The following is a 21,297-nucleotide window of genomic DNA, read 5'->3' on the forward strand; positions in this document are numbered from 1 at the left end:
TTTTAATCTGTATTGTATAAAATAAAAGCTCATATTCCATACGCCCTGTGGGATGTGATCCTAAAACCTTATCTAGGTGCATGAAAACATCCACATAATCAAATCTCACACACGCCGAAACTGCGAGCAGCGTAATAACATTTTGTTTTGGAGTTAGCAGGGAGTTAGGCTAATGAGTTTGTATTAGCAGTCTTGAGTGGATGACACTGGAGGACAGAGGATGCTTGTTGTGTTAATTAAAGCTCAATGAAATGATCCCGATGAAAAATGTGCATGACCCACAGCCTCAGTAAGAGAGACGGCAAGAAAAATGGTCCTCCCTGTGAAGCTGATCTCGAGAGAAGGCTCATGGAGGGAGAGAGAGAGAAGAATGAGTGTTTTATTTTAAAGATGCAAACATGAGAGGAATCAATTAGTCCCACAGGGAGAGCTTGGGACCTCTTGGTTTTGTTATAAGTGTGCAGAATAATTGTTTTTTAACCAGATTTTAAATCATACACAAAGTGGAATCGAAACCAACAATCAAAACGTCTCTGTCAAAAAATTAAGTGTCTTTCTTGACATTTTTTGCCCGCACACCACAGTAACCTCCCTGTTTTACTCTGCCTGACAAAGGCAGCAGAAAGAGAGGTTTATAAAAACATGTCAACAGCAGCAATAATGCCGTCCTTTGTCAGACTTTCTGTGAGTATTACAGTGTGCTGGACAGGCGAATTGAAAAGGGCTGATTGATGGCTTCACTGCAGACTGTCTGTCCACCTCTCTCCCTGATGAGACATGTCAATGTAAAGACACATGAATGCAGCAGCCTGTCCTCCATTTTCTCCTCCTTCTCCTCCTCCTCCTCCTCCCTTGTCAGAGGCTGGGAGGAATGACGCAGTAAATACAGATGCTGCGTGCACCGTAATTCTGAGGGGCCCGCTGCCTTTTATCTGCCGTGACAGCTTCTGCTACTGTCGAAAAATCAAACGCCCGGGCGCGGGGAAAAAGCTAGTATTCCCTTTAATAAACTGCCAGGCAGAGCAGAGTGAGAGGGAGAAGAAGGAGGCACTCAGCTCCGCTCTGCTCTGCAGCCGGCTGGGCTGGGCTAAGCGCTGGCTGAGGAGGAGAGGCTGAGATAGGAACGGGGAGAGTACTCCTCCAGGCATTAGTTGGTATAATGCCGCTCACGCAGGCTCAGGCATCCGGCATCGTTGCACTTACCCAGAGCCAATTGGTCAGCGGGGAGTCCTGGGCGCTTAGTAGAGATATGCACACTGAGAGGAGAGCTGCTGGTGGAGGAGACTGTGAGCTGCAGCTGCTCAGAGACATGACCACGACCACGACCACAGCCCCTTTGAGCTGACAGGGTCAATTAATTACATCCTTTTCTTAGTGCTGCACATTAGGGTAAACAGAAACAAATACTGAGGAGTTGGTCCAACCTTTGATCAACCTTTTTGCTGCACACCTGACCATAGGGCTTTCACTCCTCAGTGCGACGGCTTTGTCACAGGCAGGAGATTCTCCGCCATGACACTCTGGCCATCATTGCCCACACAATGCGCATTGTTGGATAGACAGTATGTCTCTACCATTTTTATTTCCAACAGTCCAACTGTCTTGATACGCACATGAAAGATTCTATTTCTCATACGGCCACAATGATCATTTGTGTGTGTAACGCTGTGCCAGTTTGCGCCTGTCTTTTTAAACATGCTAAATATAGACACAAAAACGGTGACTGCTAACAGTTTCCGGTTTAATATATCACTCTGCGAGCACCAAATGATTATATTTGCATCTCCTCCTCCCAGATACGATTGGCTATTCATTAGAGATGGGTGAGTGCCAATACAAGGTACTGCTATCGGTATGACACCAGCCATATTTCAAGGTACTGGTACGCATAAAGGCTGCTGATACCAGCAACCCATACTCAAAGCAAAAAAATCTTGCGTGGAGTAAGTCGTCCTCGCCAGTAGTTGGTGCATCAGGTCCTGTTCAGACAATATGAATGAACCAGGGAGAGTTAACAGTTTAACTGTTTAATTTGCACTTCAGTTTTTTTTTTAAATACTAAAACTCTGACAGTTATTAGTTGTTTCTTTCCGTTAATGTTTTTTCCGTCAAAAACAAACCATAAACTCAAAGAAAATTCTTGTGTTTTATTTTAAACTCTGTGACAGAGTGATGATGCTGTCTTTATGAGAAATTATCTGTCACTGTTAACTGAAATTTTATGTTTTAAAAGTGGTATCGGTTAAGGCTGGGACAATATGCTATTCTCGCTATTCGATTCTATTACGATTTTTGGGGTGCCAATTTGATTTTAATTGCGATTTTTTGATATTTACAATTTTGGGGATTTTAGTTTGCTTTTTTAACACCAAACCATGTAAAAAGGTAAATGATGATAATTTCTACAGACGATATCAGGAGCCATATTTCCCATAAAATGTAAAATCTCGTGAGCCAGAGAAACATTTCACCTTCTGCTGGAGAAAAGTGGTAACTTTTTTTCCAATCCAGTTTATAAACAAAGACTGAAATGAAGAATTTGAAAAACAAAATGGATTTTGATATTGTCAAATAAAAAAAAATCCAGATTTTGGTTTTCATTTTTTTCTCCCACCCCTAGTATCAGTACTTGGTGTCAGTGAATACTTCAAGGGGACATATCATGCTTGTTTCTCCTTTTCACTATGCCAGACTAGGATGCCTGTAAAGCATTTCTGCCCTCAGTACAAATCATTTAGTTCCTTCATTGCCCCACATATAGCGTTCTCAATATTCTCAGTTTAGTCCATTCTGAAGATCTCGTTGAAACGCTCCGTTTCCAGAATGACCTCCAGAAACCTTGCAACGTCACAGCCCTTTGTGCTCTGATTGGTCGGTTCTATCAGAGGGGCGGAGGGGGTAGAGCCAGGGGGCGGTTTTTGCATCATGGCAGTATTTACAACGTTGAATGGAGCAGACTGAGCGAGTTTGCTGTTTGCCAGAACTTCACCGTAAGGCATTGATAGCAGTAATAAAATGGCAGAGTGTAGGATACGTCCTTTTGTATTGGACCCCGAGTCAGACCCGGACGGTTCTGCAGCTCAAGAGGAAGAAAATCCACCTCCACACATCATCTCAGGACGCTTCAGTGTGGCGAGTCAAATGTCAATGACCTATTTTCAGAGGCATCAAATCTCGTTCTAGGATATCAGAAAAAATACAATATCTCATTTTTTGAAAATTCAGGGGGTGAAAGGTCTTGTTTTCAACTTTATTATTCTATATGTAAGTATCAAATCACGAATCAGCATGATATGTCCCCTTTGAGAGGGAGTACTGGTATCAGTACGAAAAAAGTGGTATCGAACATCTCTACTCATCATACGTCTGTCAAAACGATATTTCTATCCAGAAAAATCTATTTCACAATATATATCTTTATCGTTTTATCACCCAGGCCTACCTGACCTGCAACTGTCAGAACCAATTAGTCAGAAAGAGAGATGACTGAATTTCCCTATTAATCACTGCGCAGAAGAAATGAGCCAGAGTAGCAGCATCTCAAATACGAGGCCTTCCTGCTTTTCTCTTTTCCATGTGATCCTTTTTTTTAAACTGTGCTGTTTCAAACGTAGGAAAAATGACGTACACTCTCGAGACTTCACTCTTAATTGTGGGAATCAATGAGGATGTCAACAGAAGTTCAACATTACTGAAATCCTTAAATACTGCCACTGAGTCATTCCGTGTGTGTGTGTGTTGTGTGTATGGAGGGACGAGACGGGCTGCTGCTGTGGATATAGGCAGCTTTTTGTTCTGACCACACAGCTGTCCCCCTCACATAAGAGGGCCAGTCATGAGCATGTTACGGACACACACATTAACACACATTAACACACACACACAGCAGCAGCAGGCTGTGCTTCAGGATGCTGTTACCATTCACTACTGCATCAGAAGAGGAGGCGGGACAGCCGAATCTCTAAATACCTGGTCAGTGTTTAGAATCCCGCCTCACCGCGGTGCCCCCTAACACCATTAACGTCCTTCCTTATAATCCAATTATGAGCCATGTGTGTCCACATCAATCAGCCGTTTTCATTTGAGCCTGTGCTCTTCTTTATCACCATTACTGCTGCAGTAATTGAGGCGGCGCTATGGAGAGGCTGTGCAGTATACCTCCATCTGGGAGGTCAAGAGGAATGCAATTGGTTGACAATGATTATGCTCTGGCTGATTAGGCTACGGCTGAATATTTAGCGCTGATTAGACTAAGCCATGTAGAGAGCCATGTGGTTGTGGAACAAAAGGGATGAGGCAGAGCGCAGGGAGGAAAGGCTGCGACCGGCACGGGCTGGAGGAAACAGGAGGAATCTGATTGACACAGATTTACGTTGAGTTTGGGCGTGTTGTTTTATGATGATGCTACTGAAGTAAAAACAACAGCTCACAGCTGATACCACAAAGAAAAAGATGGCTCTGTTATCAAGTGATACACAAAATGGCACCACTAATCCAGCACTTTTCCTCATCACTGATTGTGATATTTACACAGAGGCTCGAGTGCACTCCTGACTGAAACAAGAAGAGCGGTCTATTGGGAGAAAACACAAGAGACATGTCGAGAGGGGAGGAGAGAAACGACACAGTGAAAGTGAGAAGAGAGGAGGAAAAATGACCAGGAGACGTGACAGCAGGGAGAGCAGAGGAGGAGAAAAAAACAGATGGAGGGAGGGCAGGGAGACACGCACTTATTTGCAGAGGCTTTAACTGTCTTGATCCTCAATAAAGAGGTGAAACTGATTAGGTTTATATCAAACGCTTGCTTGTAACACAGTGAGAACAAATCACAGTCGAGTCAGGTTTTCTTATTTTTTTTCATTAGAGGCAGCTCAGTCTCTCCTCTCCTCTCTATCTCTCCTTTTATTCAGCAGCGCTCAGCCTCCTAAAGCAGCAGCTTGTCACAGTGACAGATGCAGACACGACCACTGACCTAAATCATTCTTTTCCAGCATATTAACCCCAGTGTCCCTACACCTTTTACACAAAACACCACCATAAGGAATCACGCCCACACAATCCTCACAACACACTGCACAATAAGAAAAAACCTTCTCAGAAATGCCTCTCATACTGTCATCACTCCCTGAATAAAGGCTATTCTTGTAACCCCTGAAAGAAAAAAAGCAGTATCAGACTGAATAAACTAGAGCTGAAACGATTCCTCGAATGATTCGAGGTACTCGATTACAAAAAATACTCGAGGAATTTTCTCCGCCTCGAGGAATCGTTTAATTTTAAAAAAGATCAAAGAGTGGTATTTCAAATAGAGCTGAGGCCATATTAAGAGTTTTCAGACCCCTCAAGTTCCCTCTTATACAAAATAGCAACTAGTAACAAATCTAGCTTCTTTTCTGGAGTTTGGAGACTAATGGGTCATTCTAGGAAACGGGTGCCATTTGGGTCCGCAACATTTGATGAGATGTACAAGGCACAAAAAATGTGTCAAAGTGTGTTTACACATTTTGGAGCTACCAAAGCAAGTGCTCTTATTTACATGCTGTATCAGAAAAGTCTATTTCTTAAAGAGAAAAACTTTCATTTGAAAAATAACTGCTCTTTAACTAAACAAAAATGTATTTTATCCGATTACTTGATTAATCGATGGGATTTTCAGTAGAATACTCGAATACTAAAATATTCGATAGCTGCAGCCCTAAAATAAACCTGCTGTTCCTCGAGTGAGAATAAAATGATGCAGAAATAGAAGAGCGAAAGAATGTTTTTGTTCACCTTGGCCGGCATGAAAAGGATCAATACTACTTTAACTACTGTAGCCATTGTTTATCAAAAGGCAATAATCATTCAAAGATGCAGAGTGGCTAGCAGGCGGCCAGCCAGACGTCAAGGCTGCATTGAGGGGAAGGAAGGAGGAGAGGTGGGGGGACCAGTGTAAATGATTCATGGTTTGATATCTCTCCTGTATAATAGGCTCCTCCGGGGAGCTGCTGGGGCTCCACTGCAGCGACTGCCTGCCTGCCTGCCTGCTTGGATGGCTGTTCGCCGGGCTCTCTCTGACTCTGCCATGGCCGCTTCTGCTGCCCAAGATTAAAAAAGCTGCGCCTACCATGAACAAAAAAAAGAAGCTGCTCCTTGAAAACTGAGAGCAGCGAACATGCACACACACATGAAAGGAAATGACTTGATTCTATATCGGCTGACAAAGTATCAGAAGGGATGCAGACGGGGGGAGGGAAGGGAGGAAGGGGAAATATCAAAAATCCTTGGAGGGAGAAAACACTGGCTGCAGAGATACGAGGGATACTTGTAACATCTAATGGAAATATGGGGAGATTTCTACAGCCATCCCCCAACCCATCATCCTCCTTCACCACTCTATTATACTCCCCCATGCCTCTCCTCCTCAGCCATGGAGAAAGAGAGGGAAAAATGAAGAAATTAAGGTTGTAGCGTGTTGGGCTAATCATAACATAGACAGTTTAGTGCCATCTCGCATAATTAAATGCTTTGCACTAACCACCTAATGCATACTAATTTGGAACAATCCACTCCTGGAGTTGGCAGACCATGAAGCTCCCCGCAAAGGAGGTGCTCGCTTCCCTCTCGGCATGTGTGCATATGTGTATTTCTCACAGTAACACACACACACACAGATGTACACACTGTCTGATTTGTCGAAGAGTAAGGTGCTAAAGGTCAGGCTGTGGACTTGAAAGAAAAGGTCAAGCATTATTACAACATGACTAAATAAACAGCCTACACACAGCCCCCAGCCCAAACCGCTGAGGATGCTGGGAGTCTCTACCTGCAAGCCTGGCCGCTACCTGTCTGTCTGGTTGGGATTCAGTTTCATCCCTTGTCTTTATCCATATATCCCTCCAGCTCTAAGACAGCTGACATGAGGACTGTCATATCCTGCCTAGATTCTTATCCCCTGCTGGCTTTATTGCTCTCTTCCTCCTGAGTCACACACATGCACACACAAACACACATGCACACAGGCTGGAGGGAGAGGGAAGCGGGGCTGCTGGAGCGTGCTTTAAAGCACATTAATATTAATTGCAGCACTAGCTGGAGTGATAACACAGACAAGATGCCCCTGTGAGAGCGCCGGGCGCAGGCAGCTCCTGCACCACTCCACTGCTGGACGGCCGCGGTGAGACGGCAGAATGATGAGCATTTCATCTCTGAATCGCTTGTTTTATATTAGAGGGGGCCTGTCCTCGCTTGTGAGGGGAATTTGTGTGTGTGTGTGTGTGTGAGTGTTGGCGTGCACTGAGTGATAAAAACTAGGCAAGATAAATTATTAGGCTAGTGGCTACATCAACAGCAGTGGAAATGTGCTTCAAATAACAGAGTGCTTAAGCGGTGCTGCTTTTATCTGCACTACTACTCCTGGCTTGGCTACCTTTTATGTCCTCCACACTGAACTCGATATTCTGTGAGCAATGAGCTCTGCTAAAGATGTAAATAATCTGCCGTCCCGGGGAGAGAACCTGCTTTTTCAGCACAGGGGAGTAAAGATACAAATGGAGTTTAAACCTGGGTGTTGAAGCCCGTCTTCTTCCTTGAAGCTTTTTTTCTCCTCTCCCCCTGCAGGAATAACAGGCAGCCATAGGCATCAACAAATGACAGCTATATCTCTACAGCCCTCCATTTTTACCTCACACCCGGCGCCTTTTGTCAACGCTGCTGAAAAACCTGACGCCGTCTTCACAGCAGCTTCACAGTTGAGGGTATTTGCTGTACGGTTTTGTGCTCCTTTCCCCCCCATTTCCCCCAAGACTCATCAATGCCCCATTACCAAGTCAAATCAGGTGGTGCTGCAGAGATTTGTCAAAAAGCAGGGCTGCTAGAACACACACACTCACACACAAACACACACAAGAACAGGGATTCATTCAAGTAGCCTGGGAGGTTTTCAACCAGCAGCTCCACAGGATCACTAACAGGGCGCAGAGGTGAACAGAGGAGAAATCACTGCTGGCTAAATGCTTGTGAGTGGTTTACGGCTCAGAGGGGCAGAAAGGGAGACAAAGACACGGTAATGCATCTCTCTGACACTCCTTAAAGCGGCCGCACAGATTGTAATCTCCAGGGCCTGCTCCTCACACATTATTGTTTCTCATTTGGTGTGTCACAAATAATTAAAACACGTCTGATTCCTTCACCCAATGAGCTCCTTACACTCCTTTTTTTCCAACTAACACACAAATGTGCAAAAACAACCTTCCCCACACACACACACACACACGCACAACCCCATGCACAGCAAAATTGCAAAGCTGAATTCCCGCAGAACATCACAAGTCTTTCCCACTTTCATCGTCTTTATCTCTCTGTAACAGCAAATAGAAGGTGGCCCAGCCGGTGTGTAATGTGAGCAGCTACATTAGCAAGGTAGGAAAGGAGGGAAGGAGGGGGGCACAAGGAAGAGAAGAGAAGGAGGGAGTAAAGACAACATGTCCTTTTCCTTTTCTTTGCCTGTTGTCATCCTTTTCACAGCAGCAGCTGTACAGGCAAGACAAAAAACTCTGGGGACAAAGACATAAAGCAAAACATGTTTTATGTAGAGATTTTCACAAGGCGGTGTTGATTAGAAGGAAAAGTCTGAGTGCTAAATACAGAGGGAACCAGGAAGAGGAAAGTGAGGACCGCTGTGTCTCTGAGGAACGCTCTCTGAGGGCTGCCAGAGGTGCTGGAGAATCTCCTGCCTGTGACAAAGCCGTCGCACTGAGGAGTGAAATTTAAACTCCTGCTGTCAGGAGGGGTTTTTTTGTTTTTATTTGGCGGGTGCTTGTTTCTACACACTTGTGCATTCATTTGAGTGCGTGTGCGCGTGCGTGGTACCAGGGCAGACGCCACCTTCGTCTAGTTACTACATTGGTTGTTTGCAGTGAGCGCTGGCTGCGTGCCAAGCAGATTGTTTGCTTTGTGCCAGGAATAAAAAAAAAGAAGGAGAGTGAAACTCTGACATGGAGCCGAGCACAATCATGACATCTGTGCACAAACAGAACAACCCCAACCTTGATGAGAGATTCATGCTATGGCAAGGTATATTCTCACCTGCCATTTGTTTTTAAATTACAAAAATCAGAATTAGAGCCAGACCGATTAATCGGCCCGATCGATTAATCAACCAATTAATCGGTCGGGCTGATTAATCGACCGATTATTCAGCCCGATCGATTAATCGGCCCAACCAATTAATCGCTCCGTCCACCATTATGTAATGTAAGACTTAAGAACGGCGTTTTAACGCTGAGTTAGTTGCTTTTTTGTGAGATAAACAGAGATAAATGCTACTGTTAATTCACACGTCCACCATTATCTAATGTAACACTATAACACGGCGTTTTAACGTTGTGTAAGTTGCTCATTGTGTGTTTACACTTTGACTTTTTTTTTCTACTTTCTGTGTTTAAAGTTTGACTTCTTTAATTTAATAGTGTTCTGTCTCTGTCTTGAATCATATGGGTGTTATAATAATTTGTGTTGGTATACAGTATATATCCTGTGTGTATCAATGAATTTATTACATATATCAGCCGATATATCAGATATTGGTTGATATATCGGGTATGGTTTTTTTTTTGCCCCCAGTATCGGTATCGGCCCCCAAAGTCCCATATCAGTCGGGCTCTAATCAGAATGAATCAAGCTGCTCAGCAGACCCTTACTGTTCCTCCCGAATGAATCCAAAACGGACTAACAGTTGATCAAATTGACATCAGTAAAACATACGTTTTATCTGAAGAGGTAAAAAAAAAACAGCTCTTGAGGAGCTAGGCTTGAATTAGCACGTCCATACAGAGACGCAAACCTCAGGAATGCCATGGCAAATAGCATTTCCTTCATTTGAGAAGGCGGTGAAATGGGGAGAGGAGGAGGAGGAGGAGAATTTGGCCTCCTGGTGCGCTGCTATGCCCCAGCTAGGCTAAGTGACAGTGAATCCTACAGTGAGTCGATTTGCTGCTTTTGAGTGCCTGGAAACTTGTCTGGCAGAGTGCTCGCCAGGGAGACAGATAGATGGGAGAGTGAGGAAAGAGGGGACTGAGCCTCACCTTCCACTGTCGTTCTATTTGTCCGTTCATCCCCGGAGGCTTCAGGGGGCTGCTTGGTACAACAAAGAGGTGGTTGGTTGTGGTGGTGGAGGTGGAGGGGAGAGGAGAGGCCACGGAGAAAGAGCTCTGTGGCCATCCTCAGACAAAGCAGGGAGCAGAGAGGACAAGTTTACAGGTAAATAGTGAGCAGCAGCAGCAGAAGGCTGGGTGCTCGAGTTTCAAACAATCAATCATCACTCACTCCTTTGTGACAACAAAGACGCAGCTTATAGCCTGCTTTCTCGAAAACATCTTCCTTTGTATTAAAGCTACTTAGCGGGTCTGTATATTCCAAGAGCTTTGGCAGCAACACAAACCAACAAATTACTGAATGTCAGGTTCAAAGCCTTGAAGACACATGCACAAACAAACACCAAGTGTGCAAAAGCAAGATTTAACCTGACTTTCAGCTCCTTGCATGATCACACAGCGGCTTTAATATGGGCGGCTGATGACAGGAGCAATTTGCCACGTCGCTGATTTAAAAAGGAGCACTTGAGGATGACACACAAAGACAACTTTACTGTCATCTTAAAGAGGATCTATGAAATCAATGGGAGGAGATCAATTGCTGTCTCTCTCGATATCTCTCTGTCTTCCTGTCGGAGCTCTTTACATAAGCAGCAATAACCATCACAGAGGCCGTCATCTAGCTCACCGATTTTCCTGTGTAGGGCTCCCGGACACCTTCAGGCAACAAAGCTCCTCTCACTCCATCAGGGCAACAGTCACATCACAATAGAGAGGGTGAGGGAGGAGGAGGAGGAGGAGGTGGAGGAAAATACCTAAGGCAAGTCAGAATCAGAAAAACAGAGCTGGAAGGAAGAGGGGAAGAGAGAAAGAGACAGAGGTTGCAGGCAGCTAGAGCAGTGTCTTCATTAGCAGCTAGCTCTGGCAGAGACTAGCCCAGCGCTGTAGTGAGAGCGGCTCGTCCTCTCAGTTAATTAGGATTTCTGCTGCTTCATTTTGGGGCGAGGTGCAGGATGTTGGAGGCTTGATTGCCTTTTATTTCCCAGCCTAACGCCTCGCCTGCCACCGCCGCTTTATTAACAAGAGATCTCGCAGATTTACAGCTCCGCAGCAAACATCAATTTCAATAATTACAAGAAAACTGTTAGCAGGGACACAATGAAACACACACACACACACACACATATACATCCCCCCCTTCCTTTACACTATCCCCCCTCTAGTGCCCCTCCCCTCCATCACAGGATCTAATTTCCATAGATGTGCCCTTTTCATGATTGCATATTATAAACACGTTAAAACACACACTGATTTGCCTCAGTCACACTTAGCACTTGAAACGCTTCTCAACCAATCCGTGGCCTGAAGGGCAGAAGCAAATACTCTGAATGTCACATTTACATCCAACATTCAGACCTCAGCGATAGTGTTGTCACAAAACAAAGCCAATGAAAGACCGTTTCTCTGCTGAGGAGCAATTACAGCTGGATAAACGTGCCACTGGTCAGAATCAGAAGGGAATTAATAGGATAAAAAACATCTTTTCCCTATCTATGGGATTACATGAAAAAGCTCTGCTCTTAAGCTATATTCTTACGCACTGGCGTCACGCCTGGAGTCACATTTCATCATTTGACGGAGCGCGTGTGTGTGTGATGCTGCACCAAACGCTCTCGGAGAATGGCTCCAATTGGGAAAAACCAAATAATAGAAATCATACTTTGAAAGCAAGCAGCATCAGATTCAGAGCGGAGAGGCACAGATTCCATTTGAATAAAATCAATAATTGTGTTGACTCGCAGTGTATTGCCTTCCTGTCTTCTCATCTCGCTCGCTAATGTTTCTTTCATGAGCCAGCCCGCTGCTGGTGACATTATAGCTACAGCACTTCCACAACTCCCCAATGGATCGGTGAAAATGGTTGGCGTAAAACACAATTAGTACGGTCCATATGGCTGCTAGTGGAGGAGGAGCAGGAGAGCTCCCCTGTGGTCCTCACAGAGGCCCACTCTTTTGTTACCTTAAAGATCAAACTGTTGTCATAATAATAGGACTATTTTAATTCTGCTGCTTGCTTCTTCTAAAGCAGCGCTACTTCAACAGATCCCCACATTGTGGAATGACTCCTGGCAAATAAATTGGCCAACCTTGGCTGATAGCCTAATCAATAGCTCCTTCATCGTGATTAATGGCTCATATTGGATAACGGGCAAATTTAATGTGAGGGGAGCGTTACTTCCTCATTTCTGTGCTTGGCCCTATCGATTGGTTATAACCCTCCTTTTTTCCGACCAATGGAATGCACTGATAAGAGAGCAGTGTGTTCGACCTATGTAAACTGAGCACAGAGAAAATGATTTACTGCGCTTTAGGCGCGTCTCATTCACTGATAGCTCTGTATGCCCTGCCTGACAAGCATTTTCTTGCCTGTGAAACACAGACACCTTTTACTGAGTAGAAGCGAACAACAACAGCTTGAGGCAACAGATTTATTACAAATTGATCTATTAGATAGCTCTGCTGTGCTCTGCTGTTCTCCCTCTTTCTCTCCCTCCCTCTCTCTGACAGCCTCCCCCTGATGGTAGCGAGAGTGTATCAGAGCTGAAGTGCTACAGTGGCAAATCTAAACCCAATCCTCAGAACTCATTTTCTCTGTGCCGCCTGCTGGAACTGCACTACAGAGACAAGACGTCCATCCTTAAACCTACAGTCGATCCAGCCCTAAGTCCCCTGCACCTAAACTGGAGGCTCAGCCCGCTCAGTCGGCGTGCCTCACCTGCAAGGGCGAGCAAGGACGCAGTTTACCGGAGGCACCTCACGGACTGGAGAGTGCACAGTGCCACAATGTCAGCGGGGTCATCTCCTTATGGCTGCACGAACCCTGTGCTCACCACTGGCTTTGTGGAGCTGTCTCCTTTAAAACGTCAGCCATAGGTCTGAGCTGACTGAGCCTCGTGTGCACAGTCACACCATCAGAGCAATAACTGTATCAGTCACAGAGGCCGCAGAGCACAAGCAGAGCATTGTTTAAAGATGTATTAATGATTCGTCTCATCCACAGTGTTCAAAATCAATGTCCTGCACAGCCAACAGAGAAAACACAACAAGAATTCAAAGCCACTTTAAGTCATGACAAAGACACATGTTGGTATGGAAAAAGGAGCGGTGGCTATTGACACATCTTTCTATAAATCCGTCAATGAAATCGACTGTTTTCTTTAGACGTGCTAATCAAGGTAGTGCTGCAATAAACACAGTCAATCTTTACACTTCCTTCACATTTTGTCTAAAACAAAGCACGATGGAGCCGAGGGGAAACTGAGATTACTAATACTGCGCTACCTTACCTGTGTGACAAAAACACAAGCTTTCACCTCATGCTTCAGGTTCAGGGTTTGAGAGGCTGTGAAGCCCATTCACTTACATACATCTGTGCTGAAAAATGACTGCTGTCAATAACAACAATAGCGCTAATAGAAAACTGCACATTCTCCATTGTGCTCTTTTCCTTTAATCACCTCTATCTCTTGGTTGTGCCACAAAAGAGGAAAAAAAACACGTTGAGAAAGAGGCAATTGGCTTCCGGATGGTGTAAATGTGTGTGGGTCATTGAAGAAAGAAAAAAAAAAAAACACTATGTGAAGATGTTGAAATATTCTGGGGGGAGCGTATATGTCTATATAAACAACTTGAGGCAGGCAGCTGCGGGGGGTATGTGCAGTAAAACACTGGTATGCATTGTTTGTGTTTCTGCACCACTAGCACCATGCCGTGTCATTACATGAGGCAATCTCTTACCTAATCAGCACTGACACACACACACACACACACAGCATAGTACTCCTCCTCCTTCTCTTCCCTTCTCCCCCTTTCTCTCCCTCTCCTCAGGGGCCAGCCAGCTGATCCTACACCATTTCATTTTCCTCTTTTACTGCGATGGCAAATGGCTGACTGTGATTTCTGAACGCGTTCAATTTCTTTTGTGAGCGTCCAATTAGCTAAGCGCTATCATTAGCCTGTTTTGTCTGACAAATACTGCATCATCATCTGCATAATACCGTGCGTTTTCACTATTTATTGGAGAACAGGATTGGAAATTTAACATGTAAAAAAAAAAAAATCAGCTGGGGAGCTTCTATCATGATGATTTCTTTGTCTAGTCGTTGCACTCTAGTTGTAGTTGCTCTACAACTCTAGTAAATGTCAAGCCAAGCCTCTTTTTCCAGTTTCCACACGCTGCATTGTGTTCAAGCCCTCGTGTACATAAATCACAAAAGACATTGAAATGTGGTGAGTTGCAACACTTTGCTTTTTTTTACAGCCCCCAAAGCCACAAATAAAAATCTAGCCGAGGCAACGCTGAGAGGTTCATTTTTATGTTTGCCCCGCTCTGACCTTCTAAAACACAACACAACACAACACCGACCCAATCAGACACAGCCGGCATCTACAGGACTAAGTGAGACACAATTTACTATGACTATGCTCACCAAAAAAAGAAAAAAAATAGGTTCAATCACATCCAGTACATCAAATACCAGCAGAGGTATGCAGCACTACAGCTCACAATTGTTAACACGAGTTAGGTTTTTCCGATGCTATCTCCTCGGCACAATTGTGGAGCAGCACAGCCAGTCCTGAATCAAACAAAGATGAGATATGATGCAGCATGCTTGGATCTCCTCTTATGAGAGGTGAAGGGAAGCTGTCAAAGAACACAAAACACATCCAGAACCATGCCTCCCCCGACTTACTGGGATAAGCCAGGAGGAGGAGGAGGAGGAGAAAGGGGGGAGAAAGAGAAAGCAGGCTTGCTCATTTCTGCCAGTGTGTGTGCCCTGTGCATGTCAGTCCAATATCTTAAAACAACACATGCAAGGCTTTGCTACAGCCAATTACTCGGCTCTTGGCACAGGAACTGAAAAACATCTTCGGAGAACAATAAAGAGAGCTTGGCTTGTTGTGCGTGCTGTCAGTAAGTGCTGACAGATTGTTATTTTTAATGAATATACAGCATGAATGACCCATCAAGAGGTCTTTGAGCGAACATTGCTCCTTTGTTCGGAGCATTAATTTTCTATGTAACAGCCAGATATCTTGCAGTCAAGTCGCTATCAGGCAATGTGAAGGAAAAAGCCACATCAGTTTAACCATTTGCGTCTGCCCCTTGCATCCTCTTTGCATCTTTTATGCACTGTCATACAGCACAGAGGCACGAGAATACAGTCTCTGGAGTAAATTACAAGTCTCATGTCCATGCAAAAATTTCAGCGCTAACATTGTTTCAAAATGCATTTAAATGTCTGAGAAAACAGTCTTGAGCAAAGCAATAAATCAGCCTAATCACCTTTATCTGAAACACAATAGCCATGCTGAGAGTAAAATGCCTCTTTTAAAACACAGGCTGGCCACAGTGATGACAAGTTGCAGCATACTGCAACACAATGCTACAATGGTAAGCAGCTGTGAGACAAGAGCCAGGCATTATGATGGGGAATCATCTTTCAAGACAATTCATGGTGAAGCAAAGACGTAGTGACGGCACGGAGGTGAGAAACAGCAAGATGCCATTGGAGCGCAGCGTGCAAACACTGAATTCCTGAGCATGTGTATCGACAAATCTCCCAACAAAGACTTGTCAGGGTTGCAGAGTAAAAAAAGCTTTTTTCTGAACAGTGTCTGGCCTTCCATTTACTGTACATAACTCACAGGGAGCTGCCATTACTCAAACACGCATAAGTCGTTAAAAGGAAAATAGCAGGGTTATTACACTTCTCTTATCATTACTCTGCTGCTGCTGCAGACACCCAGCTAGGTGAACGCTGGATGGACGGGTTGTGTCATTGGATATGTGACTCAAAGTAATTTTACCCACTGCTGCTCTTGGGATCCCATTCAAATTGAAACACTAAAACACTCTGACCTCTAGTGACCCCTTAGCCCACCAGATAATGTGATTCAAACAGATTTAGTACATTCACATAAAGAAATGAGGCACGACATAAAAAAATAACATGCATGCCACACAATTCTTGACTGAACTTCAGGATTTGCTTAAAGTCAAAAGCGAGGCATCTAGATGATTTCTGTCATGGCTGTGCTTAAGTAGTAATTAACATATAGCCTGTAATAGCAGACCTCTGCGACCAAACCTGGCATGTTTACAGCCTAAGTGGTAGCTTTAGACATTTTAAGTCACAATGTCTGAGCAGCTGACTGCAAGAAAAGCCACTTAAACAGTATGTGTGGCATTTAGAAATGTATAGAGCTAAAAAGAAAAGTGTAAAAACATCTTTGGAGAAGACAAAGGTTACACCTCCTGTGAGGAACTTTCTGTTAATATCAACATTGATGCCCCCTGTGGGCAAGGCAGCACATGTTATCTCCTTGGTGATTTTATCCTGTACACGCTGTTGAGTCCTAGACAGAAATCTTTATTACTTTTTCACAGTCCACTGTGTTACACATTGTAACTGTGGAAAGTAATTAAAAAGAGTAAGCAAAAGAAAAAAATGTTTCCTTTGAATAAATTTGTAAAGTGACACCTACCCCATGAGAGCACATACAAGTATTAAAAGCAAGACAAAAGAAACAATTGATCTTTTACCTGATGCACTTGTTTACTTTTGGGGTTCATACAAAGATATCACTATTAATTCTATTAAATCTTCCATTTAATGCATGGAACTAAACTAGATTTTAAGTAGCAATGTCGCTGCTTCAAAACATGCAATAAATACAATTACAACAAAATACATTCAAACATTTTCAAAAATTATTTCAACGAGGACAATAACTGGTGAATTTATAAGCCCAGGTTCATCCTGCATGGCATTATGAAGTAAGACGCTGTGTAGTAGCCTTATATTAATTAACACACAGGAGCAGGAGCGACAGAATCTCCACGGAGCAAAATTTTTTATAATCAGCTACATTTTGGCCGATGTTGATTAATCGGTGACAGGCTATAATAGGCCCGATCAATCGGCCCGCCCGATTAATCAGTCAGGCCGATTAATTTGAAAGTGTCACTACTTAAAAAACAAAAGATGTTTTGTCCCTCACAAAATGTTCACTATTATATTGGTCTGTGTTTTTGGTCTGTAATTACCTAACCCAATGTCACAAACCCATCATTTGTAAAAGACTTTACAGACATATGAAAAGATGTGTTTATGAGCACTGTTTTTCTTTTCAGTGGCCTCAACCTTTAGAGTCATGTCTGGACAGGAGACAATAACTGAACAGATAGTTACACAGAGCTGGGGACTGCAAAGTACCAAAGCCTCTCCACATTGGCTTGTTTACAGTCATTACACATACTGTGGTGGTGAGTCTATCTGTGTTTCACAATGCAATGCTGGCAGGATATCAGATAGTTCATTAAAGATTTCCTCATACCTAGCGTCATATTATGGCACCTTGACAGGAAAATGTTTTGTTGTCAACATTAAATTACGTTCTGTAGTGGGCCTAAAATAGCTTGGCGTGTACAGAGCAAAACAAGTGTTTCTCCGGGCTTTGATCATTGAGTGGAGTGCAGTTTTATTAGTAATGATGTCCACAATTGTTCAGTGCTGTGTAGCCTGTGAGGCACAAGAAAGTGAATCAGTCAGGAGTGAGTCATAGACACTCAGCAAAGACATTACATGCTTTAAGTGGTCCTGCCTTTGTAGGATAAAGATTAAAATGTAAAGCATCTGTCTTTGAATTCCAATAAAAGAACAGAGAATCCGCACTTCCCATGGCCACAAAAAGTCAGGATTTTTTCTTCTGTGTCAGATGTAGATAATCTAACTTAGATCTAAAGGTTGTTCAATTGTACATCACTAAAAAGAAAAATGAAACATCTTTCACTGTCCTTTACCTGTGTGAAGTCACTGCCATCAGTGTAAATATTTTGAACAACTCCAACTGCCAGAGTGATGTTCAGTATCAGTACTAGTGATTGCTTTTGTTGACATTTTTTCTCTTTGAAAGATTGTACAAGTCTCTCAGCTTTGTCCCTACAAGCCAACACGAGTGCGCCGTTCTCAAGTGACATCTTTGTTTAAATCCAGCTCAGACCGATCTTGTAACTACAGTAAAACAGTGAGATAGATTACAATAATTGAGCAAAAGTCAAGCAGACAAAGACAGCAAGTTAGCTTTCCCAGCTAACGTCTCCATGAGCTACTGACAATAGCTGAATGGGCTTAGGCTACTCCCTGGGAAACAGCTACTACACCGGCTAATTCAAAATGGAAAAACGCTTACTACGAGTAGCTGCAAGGTTATATGCATGTCAAAACATCACATCTTATTGCAATGTTTGATGGTGTTAAGTATGTTGCACGCGTTCTGTGGTACCCGGTGTCAACGAGCTGTTAGTACCCAGACATTACACCCCCTCCTAGCTGGCATTCCTAATCAGCGCTAGTCAGTGGCGCTAGCCGCTAACGGAGGTCCATGGTTACCAGCAACAGTAAGGGGCAAACAAGTCTATTAGCTAACGAGCTAGCTGATGCTAATAGGCAAATTAGCCACAAAGCTAGCAAGCAAGGGTGAACGTTAACAGACCAACGTTTACATACTGTTTCTTCGTGTGTGTCATTTCTTTCTAGTTTTTTTTAATGAACGTCAAAGGCAAAAAGGACTGCTAGTAGAAGCTCGCAGCACTTACCTTAAAGGGCTTGACCTACAACATCAGTGATTTGTTTGATGAGAGCCTGCAACAACAAACAATAGCACCAGCAGCAGCAGCAGGGGCAATTAGCCAACGTTAGTTAGCCAAGTGTCGCCACTACACAGAGCAGCAGCACAACAGCTGCAGTGCCACCTGTAAATCTTCTCTCAGGTATCTATAACGGAACCGAGCACGTTTAATATAATGCTGTCATAAATGATAGACTTGAGAATAAAGAGGGAGTAATCGTTGCCGGAATGCTCAGACTAGTGTGTGTGAGGGGCACTCAGCATGACAGCATCCTTCTTCATCTTGGGGTGAGAACAGTTGGGGGGTTCTCAAAGTTCAACCGGTAAAATATCGTCACCCACTGGCCAAAAGTGGGAACATCCACACACAGACACACAGAAACACACACACACACACACACACACACACACACACACACACACACACACACACACACACACACACACACACACACACACACACACACACACACACACACACACACACACACAGGGGCAGTGTCAATGTCTACAGGGTGTCTATTCTGCGGAAACACCGAGTCTATTTTCATTCTTGTAAACCTGTGAAACTGCCAGACTACACTAGGAATGTCAGTGAGCCCGGGAAAAAAGAAAGGATTAGAGTTTTTTTTTCAGGGAGGTTTAAATGAACCGCAGCTTTGACTTATACAATTAATAAATTATGTTAATTAAAAGAACTTGGAAATGCCTGACTAAAAATGGGGACAGTTGGAAAAAAAAATGCACATTTGATACTGGAATGGTATTTACTTTAGGAAAAGGGCTTTCTTTGTGGTGAATCATTAACACCTGAACAACTGAATAAATAGAAATACAACATTAAGATTTTAAGCAACAGAATACAGCAGAACTCATTTTGAAAAAAAAAAAAAACTTTTGGCTTTTTTTTTAAATGAGAAAATAATAACTTAACAGAAAGGTAGCATGGGCCAACAAATAAAATAGATTTTTATGATATTGTATTGTGGATTGTAAGTGAAGAACAGCACAAAAGAAAAACAGGGCATCAGATGATAACTGGAAAGGGCAGAATTTCTTCACAGCAGGTGAAATAAGCTATTTTAGAAGAAGAGACCAAACAGCTGACACACAGCAACAGGAAAGAAAGAAAGAAAGAAAGAAAGAAAGAAAGAAAGAAAGAAAGAAAGAAAGAAAGAAAGAAAGAAAGAAAGAAAGAAAGAAAGAAAGAAAAAGAATTTTAATTCAAAGGAATAATCCCTTTGTTAAAGTATAGAAAGACAATAGAAAACATCTTGCTACTAAATAGTTCTTGTTACATAGGAATGATAAGAAGCATTGAATAGCCATCTTAAATAAATGTTACACTTCATATGTATTATCCATATTTTGCGTGTGTTGATACAGAGATTTTCAACAAGACAAAGGATATCTATATTGTCATCTAAATACCTGTTACTATTAAGAGATATGTTTAACATGAATTCTATTTTTAACACATATTCTGGCATTTTTCTACAGTTTTGGTTTTCAGCATGTGAAATACGTCTGACTGAACAGGATTAAATCACTGAAGATATGAGTGGTGTCATGTTTTCCATAAGGGGAAATCAAACTGACACTCTGAAAGCTCCACAGCTTCAACCTACAAATTATTTGAATTTAGACTCGGTGGACCACTTTCTTGTTCTTTTACTTTTCCATGTGTGATCTACATATGATTAATACAGTGAGACGTTCAAAATATCTGATGAATAACATTTTTTGTCACTATTATTCATCCATAGCTTTGTGATATGTACTACATAGATTGGACCACTAGATGGCGCACGGCTCAAGGAAACCAATGCAGCATTCCTAGAGCACGACATGTATTCTACACATCAGTTTACTTGTTGCCTGATTTACTTTCTGCAGTGGTTAATATTTCTGCACACACAGTTCTGTTGATTGTAAACACATTTGCAATACCAGCCTGCAGCCCTGTATAGCCAGAAGACGTATATAAACCTGTAACATATGTGTGAGGGTTTCTTTGTACCAGTGATTTGTAATACATCTCCTTGGTGACGGCTGAACAATGGAGGCAGGTTCAGACAGGCCTTACACAAAGTGAATTGGCGTGGCACAGACCCAGCTGGCAATCCCCCTTTAGTACTATGCCACCGGTGGATAGAAGCTCATTTATCTTGGCAAGGCTCTGCACAAGAAGAGCTTGCATGTAAGGCCCCTGGATTATTTTACCCAGAGGGGGACCAAAATGGCGTGGAAGAGCACTGAGCTCATGTTCCTTCCTTTCAGAAACTCTCAGATTACATCACACTATTCACACATACAGATACAGGGCCTTTTACTGAAAGCACTCTCACTTATTCTGAAAGAGGTATCCACCCACACTGACTTGTGGTTATGTTTTTTTTCTGCCTCATTTATGATTTTAATTTTAAACTTGTAATTTACATGGGACTTGTAATATTGTTGGACTTGGGAGTAAAATTCCCATAATTTTACTGGGAACCTGAACATGTTGACACAAAGAAATCACAAAATA

General features: G+C 43.1%; 1 protein-coding gene across 3 annotated transcripts in view; it reads right to left on the reverse strand.

Moving 5' to 3' along the window:
• rerea (arginine-glutamic acid dipeptide (RE) repeats a) overlaps window positions 1-19,055 on the reverse strand; it is a 148,913-nt gene extending 129,858 nt beyond the window's left edge. For all 3 annotated transcript variants that reach the window (XM_074680826.1, XM_074680827.1, XM_074680824.1), the window contains exon 1: window positions 18,736-19,055. The gene's annotated coding sequence lies outside the window, so the exon portion shown is untranslated. The remainder of the gene's footprint in view (window positions 1-18,735) is intronic.
• Between the last annotated feature and the right edge of the window lie 2,242 nt (window positions 19,056-21,297).

This window comes from Halichoeres trimaculatus, unplaced genomic scaffold (genome assembly GCF_033239565.1).
Source record: "Halichoeres trimaculatus isolate MK-OKI-2021-1 unplaced genomic scaffold, fHalTri1.1 fHalTri1_scaffold_11, whole genome shotgun sequence".
Lineage (NCBI taxonomy): Eukaryota > Metazoa > Chordata > Actinopteri > Labriformes > Labridae > Halichoeres > Halichoeres trimaculatus.